Source organism: Podarcis gaigeae (assembly GCF_964106915.1).
Source record: "Podarcis gaigeae genome assembly, chromosome: 18".
NCBI classification, from domain to species: Eukaryota; Metazoa; Chordata; class Lepidosauria; order Squamata; family Lacertidae; genus Podarcis; species Podarcis gaigeae.
The window spans coordinates 11,354,002-11,358,877 of NC_139696.1; the positions used below are offsets into that span (position 1 = coordinate 11,354,002).

Sequence of the window (4,876 nt, forward strand, 5' to 3'; positions counted from 1 at the left end):
TATGTTTTTTATGTGTTAGAAGCTACCCAGAGTGGCTGGGGCAACCAACCCAGTCAGATGCGTGGGGAACAAATGAATGAATGTTAGCCATTGATGGTAAAGATTATTATTATTATTATTATTATTATTATTATTATTGCTCCCCCTGAACCTAAACCACCAAACTGAACTCCTTTCCATTGCAAACACCCCTCCTGCTTCCTAGTACCAAATCCTTTGACACCTTAGCACAAACCTCCCTCTGCTCATCCTCTCAACACCCTCCCCCAAAACTCCTGCTTCTCGGCCCCTCAAACACCCCCAAAGAAACTTCTACTCAGCCGCAAAACCTGAACGCCCCCTAAACTCCAAATGCCTCCCCAGATTTCTCTCCTCAACCCCTCCAACCCCCCCAAAAAACTCCCTCTGCTCAACCTCTGGAACACCCCCTGCTTTCTGCGCCTTAACCAACAAAACCAGCTCGAAAACACACAGACGTTTACACGGCTCCCGGTTAGAGCGAGGTGCTGAGAAGGCCACGTAGGGACAGCTGCCTATTCCTGCCTGGAGGGGGTTGGGCTAGATGATCCTCAGGGTCCCTTCCAACTCGGGAAAAAATCTATGAATACTCACACTGGCCTGTCAGACAGACAGACATACATACAGGTATAATGTTATATAAACAGTGCTTTTCTTTTTGGGGAAAAAGGTGCCAGTACTGCACCCCCCCCCCTGAGTACCCCCAGAAAAAGCGCACACGCCACACACCTCTGCCCTCCCCTCCCCCACACTGCGCCCTCGCGTGACAGAAAAGGGGGCGGAAAATGTGGGGGCTCCTTTGGGAGGAAGGGCGGGGTATGGAAATTTAAGAAATACTATGAAAATAATTAAAATATTAGAAATGCGCCCCTTTCCGTTTGCTCTCCCTCCCTCCTCAGTGACACGCGGTGGGGGTGGGGATTCCCCCCCCCCAAAAAAAAATCCCCCCTCACGCAGGAACTTCCTTCTTCGCCCTCCCCTCGAAGCCCCCGAACGAAGGCCCCGCGGACTTTACCTCAGCTTTTCCTCCCGAGGGCCTCCTCCTCCTCCTCCTCCTGGCTCGTCCTCCTCCTCCCTCAGCGAGGCAAGGCCCGGCTTGGCCCGGCTGAGGGGAGGGAAGCGCGGTGGGGGAGGGGAGGAGGCTCCCTCAGGTGGCCGCTGACAGGAGGCGGGAGGAAAGGCCCCGGGAGGCCAGTGCGCGTGCGCGGGGAAGGGCAAAGGGGAGGAAAAGGCGGGCGATCGGCTTCCCGCCTCGGGCCCCGCCCCCTCTTGCCTCTCTCGCTTTCGGCGACGCCGGCTGCTCTCCCCGCCCACTTACCGACCGCAGCCTATCCGCCGGCTTCGCGGCGCCACGCCCCCTTCTGTTTTTCCTCTCCGCCGTCACAGCTTTCCCCTTCCAGGCCCCGCCCCTCTCCGATCAAGCCCCGCCCCTCTCCGGCAATTCCGCGCGTCTCTTTTCGCCTCGCACGTCGGCGTGCCTCTTAGCCGCACCCACTTTCTGTAGAGGCCACGCCCCTTTTGTGACTCCCCGCCCCTCCTCTTTTCGCCTCGCGTATCTGCGCGCCGGTTCGAGGCGCGCCCCCTCACGTGATATTCTAATCCGCCGATTTTGCTTGATAGGCAGCGGGATGCGGCCAATGGGAAGTTCTAAAGGGTGAGGTCAGTGGAGGAGGAAGGGGAGGAATAGGCCAATAAGAACAAACAGAGGGCGGGTCTCAAAGGATCCTTCAATCTCATCGCACCCGGTTTAAGACACGCCTCCTTCGTCATTCCCCTTCTCCACGCCCCTTTTCTTCTGCCATAGAGTTAGTTGAGAGACAATCGCGTCTTCGGGTAAGAAAGCGAAAGCATCAGATGGTGGATATATTATCCCCCCATGGAATCAGAGTGGCAGTCGGTCTCTATGGGAAAATCCTCTTCGTTTTTGCATTGATAGTTAATAATAAAAGGCACACAGGTGCCATTGCAAGTTGGTGTATTAATATATTGCTTTGCCCAACAGACTCTGTTGCTGACTCTGTCAAAGCACATAAAAGTACAATTTATTGCACTGGCCCTCTCAGGTTCCCATTTGAAAGCAACGGAGTTTTTAAAAATAAAAGTTATAATTGTTTTTACCCACTTTGTAAGGAGTTTTGTATTTCCTCCGTAAATTTTCAGGGTCACAGTTGTAACTGGGGATAGAACCTATGCACTGCCAATAAGTAAATTCTCATTTTCCAGATTATGCAGCAAGATTCTACTCCTCAGGGCAGGTTCAATAGGAAGTTAGGAAAGGATAAAATGACCTCCCCTCTCACAGACACTTATTAGGGTGTCCGTATCTCTCTCTCTCTCTCTTTTTGCTTTTGCTGTGGTTGGTTTTTTTGTGTGGTGACCTACTTCTTAGGGCCTAGGTTTTCAAGCAGTGTGCTGTGGCACCATGGGGTGACTTCTTCCTGCCAAAGCTGTCTCTGTTGAAAGATAGTGGAGCAACCTGGACCCCTTGACCCCAGTGGATTCTACTCTTGAGTAGACCTTTGCTGGGGAAACCCATCTTCATCATCATTGGCTTGCAGACAATGTTGAGTCCTGCTCAAGAGGAAACCCATTAAAATAGGTGGGTAATGGATGGGCAATAAACTGCAATAGTAAGAATAATAATACCCAAGAGACCTACTAAAACTGATTGGTGTGGTTGACTCGGGGGTCACTGGCCTCCAATGGGTCTTCCCTGAGCCAGATTTATATTATATTATACAGTGGTGCCCTGCAAGACGAATGCCTCGCAAGACGGAAAACTCGCTAGACGAAAGAGTTTTCTGTTTTGGAGGTGCTTCGCAAAACGAATTTTCCTATGGACTTGCTTCACAAGACGAAAATGTCTTTCGAGTTCCTGCGGGTTTTTTCCCCTCCCCCCCTTTTTCTAAGCCGCTAAGCCGCTTATCCGCTAAAAGCCGCTAATAGCGCTAATCCGTCAATGGGCTTGCTTCGCAATACGAAAAAATCTTTAGACGGAGAGACTCGCGGAACGGATTCTTTTCGTCTTGCGAGGCACCACTGTATTGTATTGTATTGTATCATATATTCTATAGGGTTGTTGCCAGTGTTAATTTTACTCAGTGTAAGCCCACTGAAGCTGATGGTTACGGCAGACATTGTCATTGATTTCCAGTGAGGTCTGTTGGGGTTAGAACATAGCAACCTTCAAATCCAAGTCCCAGTGTTAAGTGGGGTTTCCCCTGTATCCCATAGGGGACCCACAGAAATAATGTGGTCGGTAAAGGGAGCTGTGGACTCAAAAAGGTTGAAAACCTCTGCCTTAGGGCATAGATGTAGAAAACACATTGAGGTTAAATGAAAGAATGCATACCATGATGAAGCCCTATAGAATTCTATGGGACTTACTCCCAGGTAAGTGTTAGGCACATTTGTGGGCTAATTTAATCTTATTTCTAAATCCCTGAAATGGAGCAGGGCACTTGAATCAGAACTGGATGTGTTGGCTGATTCAAACTCCCCAACCCTTTACCGCTGTGCTCCACAAATGTTCTCATCATCCTCTGTGAAGAATGGATTGTTGGCGCATCAATTAAGCAAGCCCAACCTATCAAAATCAAGGCCCAGTACCATAATCAAGGCCCAGTACCATAACAATCCATGTCCTTCAAGTGATTCTTCAGCTCTCTTTGACTGACAAAGCCAGTTCACCAATAAGAAAGTTTTTAAAGGGATAGGTTGGGACTTAAAAGTGTCTCAACAGGCTCCATGCTTCTTTTAAGGAGAAATGAATGTGAGGGGCTGAATAGCTCTGCAAGGGAGACTTTAACTTGATTTTCTTTCTTAAGAATAGTAGCCAAAATTTCCTCCTACCCATTCTCCTTTTTTGCAAGGCTTACAACCCAAGATCAGTATTTATTAGCCTCCATAGCACAGGCAGGGAAACCTGATGTGGATATCCGATGCAGAAGGGGCTTAACACCTGGTGAGGCAGGATTCAAACCAGGGAACTTGCTCAATTCCCAGCTCAGGCCTTAGAGCACACCCACTCCTCCACCTTTTTACAAGTTTGCATGTAGCCAGACAGTTCTTTCTCAGAACACAAAACATGCAAACAAATGATTCAGCTCTCCTGGGGGTCAGGGCTGACGAACAAGAACTGCTGCCTCTTCTATTCTAGCTTAAGCATAAGTATTTTTGTGGGAGATTGTAGCCAACTATAACCATAGCATGTGCCATGCTAGTTATTGCACCAAGAGGTTAAGACCATAAATCTATATCCCTAGACTCAGCTAGGTATTGGTCACACCCCTCACCTACAAGAAAGTTAGGTTTTCTCCAGTTGATCTTTCTATTAGCCTGACCACTGTAAGTACTTGAAGGTCTTGTCTGGGGCTCCAGGCTCAGACCTCGTAAATGGCTCGCTAGCCATTTTTGTGTTTCTTGACCTACAATTGAGAAACATTTTACCACATCATGTAACCAAGATGTTTGTACCTGCACTTTACCTACTGCTTAATGGATAAATGCATAAATCAAAGAACTGTAAAGCTGGATGGTACCCCAATGGTCATCTAGTACAACCCCCTTGCAATGTAGAATCTCAGCTAAAGCATCCATGACAGATGGTCATCCAACCTCTGCTGGAAAACCACTTGGTCCACTGCTCCTACCTAGGAGTCACACCTTGATTAGAGACTTCGTTTTAAAAAACCAAGCTGAAAGGAAGCACCTGCATCCAGACACCTGCACTCAGCTCTGCTCAAAATAGAGAGACACACCCAATGACAAAAGAAAACCTAAGGTTCTCCGAAAACCTACCCCATGAACTAAGGTGAAAAGCCACTTTTGCTCCTGAGAATGAAGACAAAATAAAACA

General features: G+C 48.5%; 1 protein-coding gene across 8 annotated transcripts in view; it reads right to left on the reverse strand.

Moving 5' to 3' along the window:
* Positions 1–1,159, reverse strand: part of GATAD2A (GATA zinc finger domain containing 2A) — a 79,374-nt gene extending 78,215 nt beyond the window's left edge. For 3 of the 8 annotated variants that reach the window (XM_083720437.1, XM_083720432.1, XM_083720441.1), the window contains exon 1: positions 1,034–1,155. The gene's annotated coding sequence lies outside the window, so the exon portion shown is untranslated. Of the gene's footprint in view, positions 1–1,033 lie in introns of all 8 variants that reach the window. The other 5 variants (XR_014559717.1, XM_083720431.1, XM_083720436.1 and 2 more) reach the window with 3 other exon arrangements.
* Between the last annotated feature and the right edge of the window lie 3,717 nt (positions 1,160–4,876).